The following is a 17,678-nucleotide window of genomic DNA, read 5'->3' on the forward strand; positions in this document are numbered from 1 at the left end:
CCTGAAAGAATGTGCCACTGGACCCCATAGGACATGTACTATATAAGGCCACCCAACCAATATCGGGAGACATAGAAGATCTACCTAATACATATAAACAAACACAGAGAAACAGCCAAAATGAGGAGACAAAGAAATATGTCCCAAGAAGAAAAAAAAAAAAAAAAAAAAAAAAAAAAAACAAGAGAAAACTCCAGAAAAATAACTAGATGAAATGGAGGTAAGCAACCTACCAGATACAGAATTCAAAACACTGGTTATAAGGATGCTCATGAACTTAGGGGAAAAATAGATGAACTCAATGAGAACTTCAACAAAAAATAGTAAACCTAAAAAAGAACATACATAGAAACCATAAAAAATTACCAGTCAGAAAAAAGAATACAATAACTGAAATGAAAAATGCACTAAAAGGAATTCACCAGCAGACTAGATGAAGCAGAGGATCAAATCAGTGATTTGGAAGACAAGGTAACATAAAACACTTAATCAGAACAGCAAAAAGAATAAAAAGTCAATAAAAATAAGGATAGTTTAAGAGACCTCTAGGACAACATCAAGCAGAACAACATTTGCATCATAGGGGTACCAGAAGAAGAAGAGAGAAGGCAAGAGATTTAGAACCTATTTGAAAAAACAGTGACTGAAAACTTTCCTAACTTGGCAAAGGAAATAGACATACAAGTCCAGGAAGTGCAAAGAATACCAAACAAACAGGTCCACACCAAGACGTATTATAATTAAAATGGCAAAGGTTAAAGACAAAGAGAGAATCCTAAAAGCAATAAGACAAAGGCAACCAGTTACTTACAAAGGAGTTCCCAGAAGATTGTCAGCTGATTTCTCCACAGAAACTTGGCAGGCAAGAAGGGTTTGGCAGGAAATATTCAAAGAGATGAAAAGTAAGGACCTACATCCAAGACTACTCTACCCAGCAAGACTATCACATAAAAATTGAAGGAGAGATAAAGAGCTTCTCAGACAAGAAAAAGCTAAAGGAGTTCATCACCACCCAACCAGTATTACAAAAAATATTAAAGAGACTTCTTTAAGAAGAAGGAGTGGGGGGAGGGACATAAATAAGAATGATGAAATGGCAATAACTATGTATCTGTCAATAATCACTTTAAATGTAAATCGATTAAATATTCTAATCAAAACATAGGGTAGCTGAATGGATACAAAAATAAGACCCATACTATGCTATCTACAAGAGACCCATTTCAGACCGAAAGACACACACAGACTGAAATTAAAGTGATGGAACAACATATTTCATGCAAATGGAAATGAAAACAAAAAAATAAAAAAACTGAAGTAGCGATACTTACATTAGAAAAAATAGACTTTAAAACAAAGGTTATAATAAAAGACAAAGAGGGACATTACATAAAAATAAAGGGATGAATCCAACAAGAGGATATAACCTTTGTAAACATTTATGCACCCAACAGAGGAGCACCTAAATATACAAAACAAATATTGACCAACATAAGAGGAGAGATCAATCATAGTAAAGGATCAAACATAAAAGGAGTAACACAATCATAGTAAAGGACGTTAACACCCTATTGACACAAATGGACAGATTTTCCAGACAGAAAACCAACAAGGAAAAAGTGGCCTTACATGACAGACTAGACTAGATGAACTTAATTGATATTTTTAGAGCATTTTACCCCAATGCAGAAGAATATACATCCTATTCAAGTGCACCTGGGACATTTTCCAAGAATGACCACATGTTAGGCCACAAAACAAGTCTCAATAAATTTAAGAAGACTGAAATCATATCAAGCATCTTCTCTGACCACAGTGGTATGAAACTAGAAATCTATTACAAGAAAAAAACAAAACCACATGGAGGCTAAATAACATGTTGCTAAATAATGAATGGGTCAACAATGAGATCAAGGAAAAAAACAAAATATACCTTGAGACAAATGAAAATGAAAACACAATGACCCAAAATCTATGGGACACAGCAAAAGGACTCCTAGGAGGGAAATTCACAGCAATACAGTCCTACCTCAAGAAACAAAAAAAATCACAAACAAAAAAATCTAACCTTATAGTTAAAGGAACTATAAAAAGAACAACAAACAACACACAAAGTGAGTAGAAGGAGGGAAATCATAAAGATCAGAGTGGAAATAAACAAGATATAGGCTAAAAAAAAAAATCAATGAAACCAAGAGCTGATTCTTTGAAAAGATAAATAAAATTGATAAACCTTTAACCAGTGTCATCAAGAATAAAAAGGAGAGGACCAAATAAAATCAGAAATGAAGGAGGAAAAGTGACAATGACACCAGAGTAATACAAAGGAATATAAGAAAATATTACAAACAATTATATGTGAACAAATTGGACAATCGAGAAGAAATGGATGAATTCCCAGAAAGATACAATCTTCTAAGACTGCATCAAAAACAGACAAAAAATTTAAAATGACCACTCACTATTAATGAAATTAAATCAGTAATCAAAACCTCCCAACAAACAAAAGTCCAGGACCAGATGGCTTTACAGGTGAATTTTACCAAACATTCAAACAATTAACACCTATCCTCAAACTGTTCCAAAAAAGTCAAGAGGCAGGAAAGCTCCCAAGCTCATTTTATGAAGCCACCATTACCCTGATTTTAAGAGCAGACAAAGACGTTACAAAAAGAGAAAATTATATGCCAATACCTCTGATGAACATAGATGCAAAAATCCTTAACAAAATATTAGCAAACCAAATTCAGCAATACATTAAAAAGATCATAAACCACAATCAAGTGGAATTTATTCATGGAATGCAAGTTTGGTTCAATATCTGCAAATCAACTAATGTGATATACCACATAAACAAATCAAAGATAAAAATCATACAATCATATCAATAGATGCAGTAAAAGCATTTGACAAAATCCAGCATCCATTTATGATAAAAACTGTGTGAGCAAAGTGGGAATAGAGGGAACACACCTAAACATACTAAAGGCCATATACGACAAACCCACAGATAACATACTCAATGGTGAAAAGCTGCAAGTGCTTTCTTTAACATCAGGTAAAAGAGAAGAATTCTCAATTTTACCACTTTGATTCAACAGAATTTTGGAAGTCTGAGCCATAGCAATCAGATAAGAAACAAAAGGCACCCAAATTGGAAAGGAAGAAGTAAAATTGTATTATTTACAGATGACATGATACTGTGTTAAAAGAACCCTAAAGATTCCACCAAAAAAACTATTAGAACTGATAAATGAATTCAGTAAAGTAGCAGGATACAAAATTAATATTCAGAAATCAGTTGCATTTTTATACAATAACGAACTGTTAGAAAGAAACATTAATAAAAGAATCCCACTTACAATTGCATAAATTGTTTTTTAAAGCTAGGAATAAATTTAACCAAGGATGTAAAAGACCAATTCTGGGAAAACTATAAGACATTGAAGAAAGAAATTAAAAATACAAATAAATGTCATATACCATGTTCGTGGACAGGAAGAATTAATACAATTAAAATGTCCGTACTACCCAAAGCAATCAATAGATTCAATGGAATCCCTATCAAAATAGAAATGGTATTTTTCACAGAACTGGAACAAATAATCTAAAATATTTATAGAACCACAAAAGGCCCTAAATAGTCACAGCAATCTTAAGAAAGAAAAAATTGGAGCTATCATATTACCTGATATCAAACTATACTAAAGCCTATCATAATCAAAACAGCATGGTACTGGCATGAAAACAGACACATAGATCAATGGAACAGAAGAGAGAGCCCAGATACCGTGTTTCCCTAAAAATAAGACCTAATCAGCTCTAATGCATCTTTTGGAGCAAAAATTAATATAAGTCCCAGTATTATATTAAAGACCCAGTCATTTTTTTTTTGTAGATTTTTTTATTGGGGAAGAGGAACAGGACTTTATTGGGGAACACTGTGTATTTCCAGGACTTTTTCCAAGTCAAGTCGTTGTCCTTTCAATCTTAGTTGTGGAGGGCACAGCTCAGCTCCAGGTCCAGTCACCGTTGTTAGTTTCAGGGGGCACAACTAAGATTGAAAGGACATCCCTTGCGGGAGTCCAACCAGGAACCTTGTGGTTGAGAGGACGTGCTCCAACCAACTGAGCCATCCAGGAACTCAGTGACAGCTCAGCTCAATGTGCCATGTTCAATCTAAGATGCAGGGGGCACAGCCCACCATCACTTGTGGGAGTTGAGGAGTCAAACTGGCAGCCTTGTGGTTGAGAGACCACTGGCCCATGTGGGAATCGAATCGGCAGCCTTCGGCATCAGGAGCACGGAGCTCCAACCACCTGCAACCACCGGGCAGGACTCCCTTGCCCCCAACTCCCCACCCCCAGTCTTATATTATAGTAAAATAAGGCCAGGTCTTATACTAATTTTTGCTCCAAAAGACGCATTAGAGCTGATTGTCTGGCAAGGTCGTATTTTCAGGGAAACACAGTATAAACCCATACCTATAAGGTCACTTAATTTATGACAAAGAAGGCAAGAATATACAGTGGAGTAAAGACAGTCTATTCAATAAATCATGTTAGGAAAACTGGACAGACACACGCAAAAAAAAAAAAGAAGAAGAAAGAGAGAAACTGGACCACCTTCTTACTCCATATGCAAGAATAAACTTAAAATGGATTAAAGACTTAAATGTAAGACCCAAAACAATTAAACTCTTAGAAGAAAGCATAAACAGTAAACTCTCTGACATTGCTCTTAGTAATATTTATTCTGATCTATATCCTCAGGCAAGGCAAACAAAAGGAAAAATAAACAAATGGGACTATATTAAACTAAAAAGTTTTTGCATAGCACAGGAAACCACCAACATGACGAAGAGTGCCTACTGAAAGGGAGAAAATATTTGCCAATGATGTGTTTGGTAAGGGGTTAATATCCAGAATTTATAAAGAACTCATACAACCCAATGCCAAAAACCAAAAAATCCAATTAAAAAGTGAGCAGAGGACCTAAATAGACATTTCTCCACAGAGGACATATAGATGGTCAGTAGACATGTGAAAAGATGCTCAACATTACTAATAATCCGAGAATTGCAAATTAGAACCACAGTGAAATATTACCTCACACCTGTCACAATGGCAACCATTAATAAATCAACAAACAACAAGTGTCGGTTAGGATGCAGACCTAGAGCTTGTATGGATTGACCAACCTAAAGAGTATTATGTTAAGTGAAATAAGTCAGAATGAGAAAGACAAATTTATGACAAAAAAAGCAAGAATATACAGTGGAATAAAGATAGTCTATTCAATAAATGGTGTTTATTGAGTAGACAGTCTCTATGACCATATGATTTCACTTATATATGGAATCTAAAGGATTAAATAAATGAACAAACAAAACAAAAACAGACTCATAGATACAGAGAACAACCTGATGGTTGCCAGCAGGGATGGGGTTAGGGAGCTGAGAGAAAAAGGTGAAGGGATTAAGAAGTACAAATTGGTAGTTACAAAATCATCACAGGATGTAAAGTACAGCATAGAGAATGTAGTCAATAATGTTGCAACAACTATGTACAGTGTGTGGTGGGTATTAGACCAATCGGGGGGATCACTGCATAAATTATATAAATGTCTAACCACTATGCTATACACCTGAAACTAATATAAAATATTACTGAATAGGAACAGTAACTGAAAAAAAAATAATTTGAAAAAGTAAAGAAATGTTCAAAGCTCATACTTTATCAACATGGGTAGTAGAGGCAGCAAGATGTTAGAGAAATGAATAGAGGATGAAATCACAAAATACCCAGAAAAACATGAGGTAATATAAACTACCCAGCATGCTTTCCTAAAGAGTAAATCTTTTCAGGTAAATGTTGCAGAAATTTAAAAAGATATTAGTCCAGCAAAGTGAATCACTAGGTATTAGCAAATCCCATATGTATTTGAAATTTGTGCCATATAGTCTTCTCATAAACAGAAACCCAGTGGAGATGGAGAGAGGCAGGGAGGGGGAAGAGAGTAGGGAGAAAGTCCCGTTACTAATAAGTAATCAAATACCTAATTGAAAAGAATTTGTATTCCTTTAATTTAGCCAATTGCTTGGTTTATAGCTAGTAATCAAAACATTCTTCTGTAGAAAAAGAGAAAGGAGAAAATTTGCTTTCCAGACAGACTCTAAACTGACAAGATAATCTAAAGAAAACTATAATGATTTTAGAAATAAAGAAGAACAAATCTATTAATACATAAAACTCTGTATTAGGGTCATGAATGTTTATAAAAGAAATTTGCTTGGGGAAGGGTTGGAAACCAGAGTATTCATCCAAATTTAGAATTATATAAGCATTAAGATGGACAATATTAAGCTTTTCTTTTGTAGGGCACAGGGGAAAATTACTGTGGGGACAGAGCCAGGAGTGCAGCTTCCAGGCTCTCAGCCTCACATGGAAAGGTGCTGGCTCAGGTAGTAAATGGCCATCAACTGTGATTGGATGGCCATCAGCTGTGGCTAGTTGGCCATCAGCTGTAACCAGTGAGCCATTGGCCACTAATATAACTGCTGTTGCTTCGTTAGCAGCAAATGGGAGCTAGCAAGAAGATGGTGGTTGAGCTAGCAAGCGTGGATTACAGCTTTCAAGCAAGACTGGTGCAGGAAGACCCCTTGTTGGGGTGCTGGCGGATGTTTGCTTCCTGTGTCTCCAACCCAGTCGCCCATGAGACTATAGTGGTATGACTCCCTTATCTATGACTCCATGGGTGTTCCTTTTTGGTCTCACCACATCCTGCATTCTTCTGTGGGGAGTGGGACCAGAGACCCCGCATGCCACCCTGCACAACAATTACATTATGACTTTTGCTTGGGAATTTCCTTTTCTTGATTATATAAAAAAAGAAATTATACTGTGAAGTTCAAGCAGTCTCACAAAGCTTTAGCCACATCTCAATTAAATAGCATAATGAATTGCTTAAGAAACCAGCTAGAAATGAAAATTATGCAAGCAACTTTGATCAAGTTAAGATGTTCTCAAAGTAGAATTTAAAAAAAAATAAAGAAATAGAAAAAATGATTTTTGTTTTTTACCGTTTTGTCATCTTAATTTGAAACTTATACCCAACTTATTAATTATGTAGGCCCTCATTATCTGAGTGAAATATTGTAGCTGTGAGTTTTTGTCTGACCTGCACATTTCCCATCTTCCTAACGGAACAATAGGCCCTTTTTTTCCCCAGGAACCATGTGAATAATGGTATCCACCACTTTCCAGCCAAACAGAGGCGTTTGGCATAATGCTACCTATTAGCCCTATTCTTCGGCCCAGGACGAGACACCTGGCGTAAACAAGGTCTATGGGAATCAGAAATTTTTCAGAATTAGCCTGATACAAAGGGTGCTCAATCAACATTGGTTAAACAAATATCAGGCAACTGAATGAATAAGCTAGTGGAAATAAGCTAGACCTGTTTCTTTCCATTAGGGTATGATGCTAGAAGAATATAATCCTGGCCTGCTCCAGCCATTATCAATTTATTAGAAGAAGCTCCTCATCGATAGATAATAAAGATGCTGAGATTAAAGGAAAGCAGAGATGAACATAACTAAGAGATGAACAGAGAAGGATCTTCATGAAACCCTCCTAGAATTTCTGGTTTTGTTACTAATAAATTTCCTTTTTGCTGAAGTTGATCTGAGTTTCTATCACTTGCCCAAGGAAGCTCATGACAAACACAATAACCTCTGGCAGTGCCTTAACATACCCCCAGAGTACCTAGCAAAAATGGAAGTGATCAAACAAGCAATTGTTATAGATTTAAATAAAATGTATTTCACTCTCGATGTAAATAAAATTCAAAATTGCTATCGGAGAAGAAAAAATATTTGCTCACAGTACACTTTCAATTCATAGTTGCGATTCATATTATTAAGCCTAGTAATATTACTTTACGATAAAATAGATAATATTACGTTCATATTACTGCATATCCTGCATAACATAGAACACTCTAAAAGGCTCGATGTTTACTATTTTATTTTTATGATTTAAGACTGTCACACAGGGTGAGAGGCAGGGTCTCTTCTGGGGTCTCTAGTCCCGCTCCCCACATAAGAACTCAGGATATGGCAAGGCTAAAAAGGAACACCCACGGAGCCATAGGTAAGGGAGTCATACCACTATAGTCTCACTGGCAGCTGGGTTGGAGACAAAGGAGGCAGAAGCCACACGATCCGCAACCCGCCGTCCACTTGTCTCTGACAACCAACCTCACTTGCTAGCTGCAATCCGCTTCTCTGCAATCCGCAATCCACACTCTGCCACGCCACGCCACGCCACCAAGCCACACTTTGCTAGCTTAGCCATGGCAGTTGTATCAGTGGCTAATGGCTAACCGGTAACAGCCGATGACCAACTAGTCACAGCTGATGACCATCTACTACCTGAGCCAGCACCTTTCTATGTGAGGCCGAGGGCCTGGTAAACTGCTCTCTGGGGCTCTGTCTCCAAAAAGACTTTCATATAGTATTAGAAACATTTACAATTTATTAGCAACTTCCTCTTGCACTTCCTTTTTTCTTACTGCTTTAGAAGGCTATTTTAAATTTACCATCAATTGATGAGTTTCATTTTATGCACATTAAATTTCAGAATCATAACCTCAGATTCCCACAAGGTCACAAAGGAGACGTTACTCCATGGTGAGCTTAAGAGTGTCTTAAACTGTAATTCTGATAAAATGAATTCCCCTTATCAGCCTTCAGGAATCAAACCACAACTGTAAATTATTTCTCAAAGTGTAGAAAATGAATAGGAAGAAAACATATTAAGTGTAATTCAATATTTATCTGATAAATATTTATGGAGTCCTGATGATGATAGATTGTTCCAGGTACTAGAGACAAAACTGGAAGATGATGGCAGAAAGACCCTAATATTATAACCAGAGATAATAAAGTAAATAAAAGAATGAGATAATTTTAGATACAAATAACAAAATATGCATAAAATTTAAAAGGTCCTGTATTAGAAAATGGCCTGGTTAGGGAAATCCACTCTGGAAAAATGGTGTCTTAATTGAGATCTGAATGAAAGTTACCAGACATATGAAAACCTGGGAGACAAGTTTTCTAAGCAGAGGAAAGTGATGTGCAAATGTGCTGAAGATGCTGTATGTTTGAAATTCAAGAGAAGCGATGGATACCTGGTGTGACCAGAGTGTGGATAGCAAGAGGGGGAGTGGTAGTGGATGAGGTCAGAGAGCTCTATGGGCACTGGTAAGTTTGGGAAGCCATTGAGGAGTTTTAGCAGGGGGAGGACATGATCTAATTCCCTTTTCAGAAAGGTCACTGGCTCCCGTGGGAAGCTGGACTGTAGGGCTCAAGATCAGAGTCAGGGACACTAGATAGGAAGCTATTATGATAGTCCAGGGGAGACATAATGGCAGCTTGGAAGAAGAAGTTAAAATGAAGAGAAGTGGAATAGTACAGGATCCTTTTGGAAGTAGAGACTATAGAATTTATAGGAGGTAGGTGAGGGAAAATGAGGAATCGAGAAATCTCCTACTATAGCTGACAATGAACTTTAAGAATGTGACTCTAGATAGCATGGAGTACTTGCCAAATCTCCAAATTAAATGAAACTCTTAAACTTTCCCTCATTTTCAAGACATTTAATGTTATAAAGTAAAAATGATTAAGCCAATATGATTAAAAATGTAATTCATGATGTGAGCACCTTTCCTCTGCAAGAAAAATAATCTCCTTTAAAAGAGGTGCATGACTAGGGAGAAGATGACTACGAGAGTTTGCATATTTTAGGTCTTTAAGTTAACTGTCATACAGCCTTAGACAGAAATCCCCTTATCACTCCTTTAGACTTTCTCTCTAGAGCTCAATATGACCTTTAATTATTATCTCTTGCTTTTGTGTATAGATGTTATATCTTATCCAATAGTAGGATTATGCTTCTTTATAGCCTATCATTTAACACATTTTTTTCACAGTAATAGTTCAATAAACATTTTTTCAGCTGACAAATCATTTCCTCTTGGAGAAACGTCTCCCTCATCTTTAGTTTGTTATCCTTTACTCATTCTTCCAGTACAATTAAGCAACAACTCTTAGACAAGCCTTCTCTGCTGCCTTCCATGCTCCCAGAGCATTTCATCCTCACCATTTTTATTGGCTGAGTCTTCACTCTTAGCATTGTGGTTTCTGGGCCACATTGGCAAGGAAGTCAGTCCCTTCCATCAGTAGTAGAACTTCATGTCCCATATTCTAAAAGTGAACACCTCAACTAACAAAGAGAATCTTAATGTTTTACTCCCCTGGGCAAACACTGAAGTCCCTTCATAGATCTTGAATGTTTTATTTTTTGGAATAAATTCTATACCCCTTTAATATATTCTTAATGTTTTACTATACAACAATTGTGACCAGTATATATTTCAAGTGCTGTATTTCATATTCAGAACTCCAATGGTATGTCTTTCAAATAGCCTAAACCTCACTTTAGGAATGATAGAATCTACTTTCCCTCTGCTACTGACGATTCGCCATATCTCATCTTCCCTCCCCATGTGCATGAGGCACCTCCTTTCCTGAAGAGACAAATCTGGAAGAGGGTCTTTTATTATTAAGTATAAGAGGCAGCCTGGAATTTGATGTGTTTAAGAAACAGTCTGTGGTATTTCCCAGAACCTGGCATGGTGGGTACTCTCCTCCTTCCTTCTTGCAATGCATTTCTACAAACAGTCAAATCTTCTTAAATTTTGTGATGTTTTTCACAATATCACATCTCTCTTCCTACTAAATGATAAGCTTCTAGACCAGTGCTGATAACCACCACAAGGGGTTTGGAAAATATTTGTTTAATAAATTATCACATACACTTAATTAATAAACAAATCAATGGATAAATTAATAGCTGCTTTGACGGCTAAGATCTGACTTTGAGGGCAGTCTTATTTGGGCCAACTGTTTTTTAACTTTCCATTCAGTCAGATTTGCATTACAAAGCCTCCTTTGTGCAAATACTCCAGGGCAACTGTGCAAAGTCATTTTAAAAGTAAATGCCATCTAATAGTAATAAGATAAGCAACAGGAAATAAGCTTGTAGTTTATCCCAGATAATAAGAGGAAGTTTTTCCCTGAAGTATAAATACATACAAGAATTTAAAGCTCCCTTCTAGACACCAGAGGCATGTGAGTAGCAAAGCCAACTAGGAAAAAGAGAGTGACTGGTGCATATTGGTAAGATTAAATGAGTAGGAAATCCTTGATATGGTGAACAAGGACCTTAGAAGATGTTGCTATTTTTCCCATTAGATTTTCTTCCCAGAAGATACTTATATCCGTATTTAATCTAAGGGAGAAATAAATTTAAAGTTATATTTTTATAACTTTATATTTTAGCAATCATACTGTAACCTGCTAAAATAACTAAAGCAGTCCAGGATCTCTACTCCAGAGTCTAGAAAGGCTTCACATGTTCTAACCTGTTGCATCCAGCGCAACACAGGCAGTGAGCAAACAAGAAGGGGCGGTGAAGGGTTAAGAAAGAAACTAAAATCAAGAAAGTTATGAAACAGGGGGCCAAGGGTCTCACAGCCTCAAAGGACTGAAAGTCCCGAATCGGGCCACCTTGTGGCTTTTATTGATGCACACACAAGAAAGCAACATTGTTTTCTCCACGGTCTGTGAATTTCATACTTTATACTAGGAAATTGATTCGAACTAATCACCCTTGCCTGCAAACAGTGGAACCATAAGTACCTCTCCAAGGAACAAAATCTTTATGCTGAAACTTACTGATATGAATAGATAGAGAACTGATGTTCACACATCATTGAATCTCTTCTCAAACAGGTTGTGGGAAGGAATGCAGCCACAAAGGCAGAAGCTCTCCTTAGCGGGGGAAGGTGGGAGTCTATACCCACCTCTATCAACCCTGTGGATTCTCCTGTTGGTAAACCCACATGGCTGCGCCTGGCTTCGGTTGTTACCCCCCACCCCCCGTGGGGTATCTTACCCATGACTGGCTGACCAGCCATCCCCTGGGGCCAAACAGGAAGACATAAGGTGTAAGCACAAAGGTGAAGCAAAGTCCCTGACAGGATGAGTCTCACAGACTCTCCTTTCGTTAGAGGTAGGTACGAGGGTAGGTTGCTGCATGACAATGTTAACCAAAAAAGAAACAGAAAGAACATCCTGACCTAACAGAACAACTGCAAATCTGGCTGGGAATGAAAGAAAAGAGGTCCTACAAGGCCCCCACTCAAATGACAGTTTCCAGTGAATTTTGAAATGTATTTTATTGGATCAAGAAACTAAGTACTAAAAAAAAAGAGTCAATTAGTCATCAAACAAGACCTGTGTGTCCTAGATCTTCCACAGCATCTTCCTGCTATGCCAGTAAAGCCATCACCAGCTCTATGACAGTTTTACTCGTAAACAAGAACACTAGATTAAGAGTCAAAAGAGCTGGATTCTAAGTCTGCAACTCAGTAGACAGTTGACCTTAGCCAAATCATCCACTTCTATGGGACTCATTTTGCTTACCTCGATTAAAAATACCACTGATATCAACATCCCAGGATTACAGGAATATACATAATATATAAGCACAATAAGCAATAGCCTCGACAGTGTGTGCAGATAGGCCCTCTGTCTCCCCAATCCTCTCTCCCACATCCTTAAATTTTGATATTATGTAAATAAAAAAGCTTATGTGTAAAATTATAAACTTTAAATTCCAGGAAACATAAATCATTGACTAATTAATAATATGGTGTAACTACTGGTATCACATTTTCCCTGAATATATCCAATGTAGTCCCTCCCCTGTCAGAGAGCCCCGGTAAAGAATGAACTAACTTGGACCCACCACTGTGAGTGAAAGAAAATCGTGTACCGGGCCAGAAAGAAAATATTAGAATCAATCTGAGAAAGAATATCAAAAATCAAGCTGGGATATTGTGTCTAAAATTGTTCCTTCAAGCTGGTAGTACTAAGGATGTTCATGGCGTAATATTGAGAATTAGTGATCCCAGCTCTGCCATTGGTGCCTCCTGGACACTAGGGGTCGCCAGCAATGCCTTGATCTATAAAATATGGGTTTGTTTTAAAGTCAACTCTACTTATTTAAGGACAGGAATTATTTTGCTTTTATAGAGCCACTGTAATTTTGCCATCAAATTATTTCTTTGGAATACAGAAGGACAAGATGGAAGTTCTATTCTCTGGAAAGAAAACTAAAACAAAACACAAATTCAACAATTAAAAATCAGATATTCTGAGCATGACTGCCCTTAAAAACTCATTGTTAATCAGTGCATTGAAATAGAGTGCCCTAGGAGTATGATATCTGCGGGTAACGTACACATTTATTTATTTTTAAACTTGATATTCTGTAATTATTTATTCCCATTTGTCTCAGACATGGGCCAAAAATCTTTAATATGCCTTTTCTTTTGTCCCAAGTGGTAGGGCCAGATTTGTAAGACTGGCAGCACATTTGTAAGACAAAGTGGTGCTGCTGTACTTCTTGTTTTTTTCCCTCTAAATGTGTATGTTTATGTGCGAGTGTGTGCATGTGTGTGTATGTATGAGTGTACATTATATGTATATAACTATTTGATACATGTAAAAGTAAATAGCACATATGTAAATATTGAAGAGTCTTAATGGAAAAAATAAACTCAGCACCAACTGGAATATACCTCTACACTGTTGGCTTCTTTCCAAATCAAATGGCCTGTTTTCATCTATGAGTCGCTACTGTGAACATTGCATTTATCACTTCATTGTTTTTTAAAACATAATTTTCATCACACAGATATGCACTTAACAGTATATATTTTAGATGTATTATTCTGGAGTTTTATTAAAATTATGTCATCCTGTGTGGATTGTGTGTGTGTGTGACTTTTCTTTTAACAAGATGTTTCTATGATTCACTGATTTATTTCCATTTAGGTGTCATTCACTCTAATTAAATACCACACTGTATTTAATTGCTATTTTATTATAGGACATTGGGGCTGTTTTCCACTTTTTGTTCTTATAATCAATTAACAATACTGCTATGAACATTCTTGCATATGCCCCTTAGGACACAAAGGTAAAAGTTTTTCTAGGGCATATACCTAGGAGAAGAATTTCTGGATCATAGATTGTGTGCATCTTTGACTTCCAAGAAAATACTAAATTGTTTTCAAATTTGTGGTTCCACTTTATACTCCTGCTAACAAGGAGTTCTCATTGCTCCAAACCCTTACTCAGTACCTATTGTCAGCTAGGTACCAATAAAAAATTTGAGGTACATAGAGATTAAGTAAAATGTAAAATCATGCAACTATGCTCTTTAAGCATTCTTAGTTTTCATATTATCCAGCCAGCTCACCAGGAGAGGAGACTAGACCGAGATTAATGTGAAACCCTAAGTGAAAGTTGACAATCAATTCCCGTAATCCTTGTGGTGCTAGTTAGGAGTCTGGATGGGGTCCAAACACACTGGAGAAGAGAGCATGAATGTAGAGTGCAGAGTCGTGTACTGTACGCTACGAGGAACACAGGAGAAATATAATACCTGGTTTCTACCCTCCAACGTTTTACATTCTGAAGGTAAGCTTAGATATTCACCTAAAACAATCAAATAGTAATTCAACCCAATATGCATTTATTTCATTCAATTCAATAAACATTTGCTTGAGCTTACTCCATGTTACAAACTGACTATAGACGCCAAAATCAGGATCTGTATTCAAGAAGAACAAAGATGAGGGAGGTATGGGACCTCCAGTTTGAAGGACCTCAAGGTTTCAGGGGAAAACCAGGCTTGTAAAACACCAGTTAAAATTTCAATGGGGTCTTTACACTCAGGCTCAAGAGGAAGATATGACTGACCTTTCCTAGGAGCCCAAAAAGAATGCTTGCCAGGGAAGGTCATGCTTAAGTAAAATCTCAAAGGACACATCTTTAATATTTCTATGACTGGAACATTTCTTATTTGAGAATATAAATTTTCATCCCTAAATAAAACCATTGATTGTGTTTGGCATTACCTTACATAACAGATATGCAAACCTCAGAGTGTAATCCATTCATGGACACAATTAAGCTTTAGATGTTGCAAATCTGTCTAACTTGGAGCATAGCATTTGGAAAATCAATTTAGTGAAAGGCCAGCTGCCAGGGCAATGGTCACATGTATTTTCACATCAGCACCCTCCTGCTGGCTAATACAAAAGCTGTGTCAATGACTAGATCAATGCCCTGAATAAAGAGATTTCTCAAGTTTAATCCCTTGCAATGCCTTATTTATACACATTTCAAGAATCTAAAGATTTGGAAATATATGGTGGGTTCTTGTCATTATATCTTTGAAATAAGGATCCAAAAGTTTGACATGTGCATCAGTAGTGCTCCACTTTGGATGCATTCTTTCTTTCAACAGAGCCTTTCCAGACATCCACTCAATGCCAGATACTGTTCTGGGCGAGGAATTGACAGCAGTTCACAAGGCAAGCAAGGCTCTCCGTTTAGGAAGGCTCCATTCTAGTGGAGAATGACTGACAATAACTATGTAAGAAATAAATAAGCTAATTTTAGGTGATAATTAGAAGACAGATAAGAGCTATGAAGAAAACAAATAAAACAAAGTGGTGGGTTAGAGAATAAATTAGAGGCTGTAGGAGGAAGTTATTTTAGGTACGGTAGCCCCAAAAGACCTCTCTGAAACTATGACATTTTTATCCAAGACTAGAATGATGAAAAAGTACCAACCATGAAAAATCTAGTGAAGAGAATTCCAGGCGGTAGAAACAGCAAGTGTAAAGACTATGAGACAGAGGTGATCTTGGAGTGCTTGAGGGACAGGAGAAAATGAGAGTGACTGGAGAAGGGTGAGAAAGAATGAGAGGTCAAAAGATGAGGCCAGGGACCATGGCTATAGACAGATCATAGAGGATCTTAAAAAACATGGTAAGAAGTTTGGCTCTTTTTTTAATTGGAAAGCCATTGGAGAATAATGAAGTGCTTAGATTTAAACTTTTAAAATATTGTTCCAGCTACTGTAAAGAGAATGGACTAAAAGAGGAAAGAGTGAAAGCAGGAAACTCAATTAAGAGGCGAACGTAATTGGGCAAATAAGACATGATGGTGGGTCAGACTAGAAGCTGGTGAGATATAATCATATTCATGATGCATGATTTTGGAAATAGAGCTAGCAACGTACTTGTAAATTAGGGTTTTGGTTTAGGGGATTGATCAAAATAAAACCCAGAAAAAAACTAAAAATTAGAAGATAGAAAAACAGAGTTATCTTTTGCCATGTTAAGTCTGTAATGCCTATTGCATGAATAAATGAAGATGTTAAATAAGCTTCTAAAAATATAATTCTAGAAATCAGAGGAAAGATATAGAAAAGGAGATTTATATTTGTGAGTTATCCTCATACAGCTAGTATATGAATCTGTGGAATTTAATATCATGAGAGAAAAAGCATAGAGAAAGGCAAGGGTGACACACATAGACATTTAAAGGTCTGGCAGCGGAGAAGAGAAGCAAGGGAGATTGAGAAAGAACGTCAGTGAAGTAGCAGGAAACCAAGTAACTGTGATATCGTGAAGGCCTAGAGGAGAATTTCAAAAAAGGAGCATTTTGTTAGTGGTTGCTGTGAGGTCACAAAAAATTAGGACAGATAACTGACTCCAGGATGTGGTGAATTAGTGGCATATGATGACCTTGATAAGAACATTTCAGAAGTTTGGTGGCAATGAAAACCTGATTAATGGCATATGTTAGCTAGCTATTATTGCAACAAGTCACCACAAAATTCAGTGGCTTAAAACAACAACTATTATTTCTCACAAGTGTATGGGTTAACTTGGTGGCTCTGCTAACCCGATCACTCTCAGCTACTCTCAGCTGGGTTAGCTCATGCAACTACAATTAACCAGTGGGTAGCCAAGGAGTCAGATGCTCTAGAACAGCCTCAACTGGAATAATGGCTCATCACTATTTTGCAGGGTCTCTCAGCCTCCCAAAGAACAGTCCTGGCTTATTTTCCGAATGGTAGCAGGGTTCCAAGAGAAAGGACAGAAAAGCACAAGGCTTCCTGAAACCTTGCCTGAAAATGAACAGACCATCAATTCTCTCACATCCTATTGGCAAAAGCAAGTCCAAGTCCATCCTAGGATCAGTTGGGGAGGACTACAAAGTTAGAGACCAACGGACATGAATACAAGGAGGCTATACATGAGAGCCCGAAATGTAATTAAGTTACCCTGTATGGGCAAGAGGGTTGAGAACAGGAAGAGAGTGATAGAGACAGCCACACTATTTTAAAGAATTCTGCTATTAAAAGTATCAGATAGCTAGGTGTCAAACTAGAGATGTTGTATAGTCAAGAACTCTATTTTGTTTGCGTACTAGATTTTTGTTTTTTAAGATGGGATATGAAAGGGTATATTGAAATGATTCAAGAGAGAGAAAGAGAGAGAGTTGAGAGAAAAGGATACCTGTGCGAACAAAGTCAATACGCAAATAGGCAAAAATCAGAGGGGCAGCCCTTACACAGCAGCAAGGATGTGTCTTAAGTACAACAGAAGGGAAGGGTGAGCATGTGCATACCTGGTCACCCTTGCATTAAACTGGATGTTAATTTCTAATTCTTAGGGATTAA

This window comes from Rhinolophus hipposideros (assembly GCF_964194185.1).
Source record: "Rhinolophus hipposideros genome assembly, chromosome: 19".
NCBI lineage: Eukaryota > Metazoa > Chordata > Mammalia > Chiroptera > Rhinolophidae > Rhinolophus > Rhinolophus hipposideros.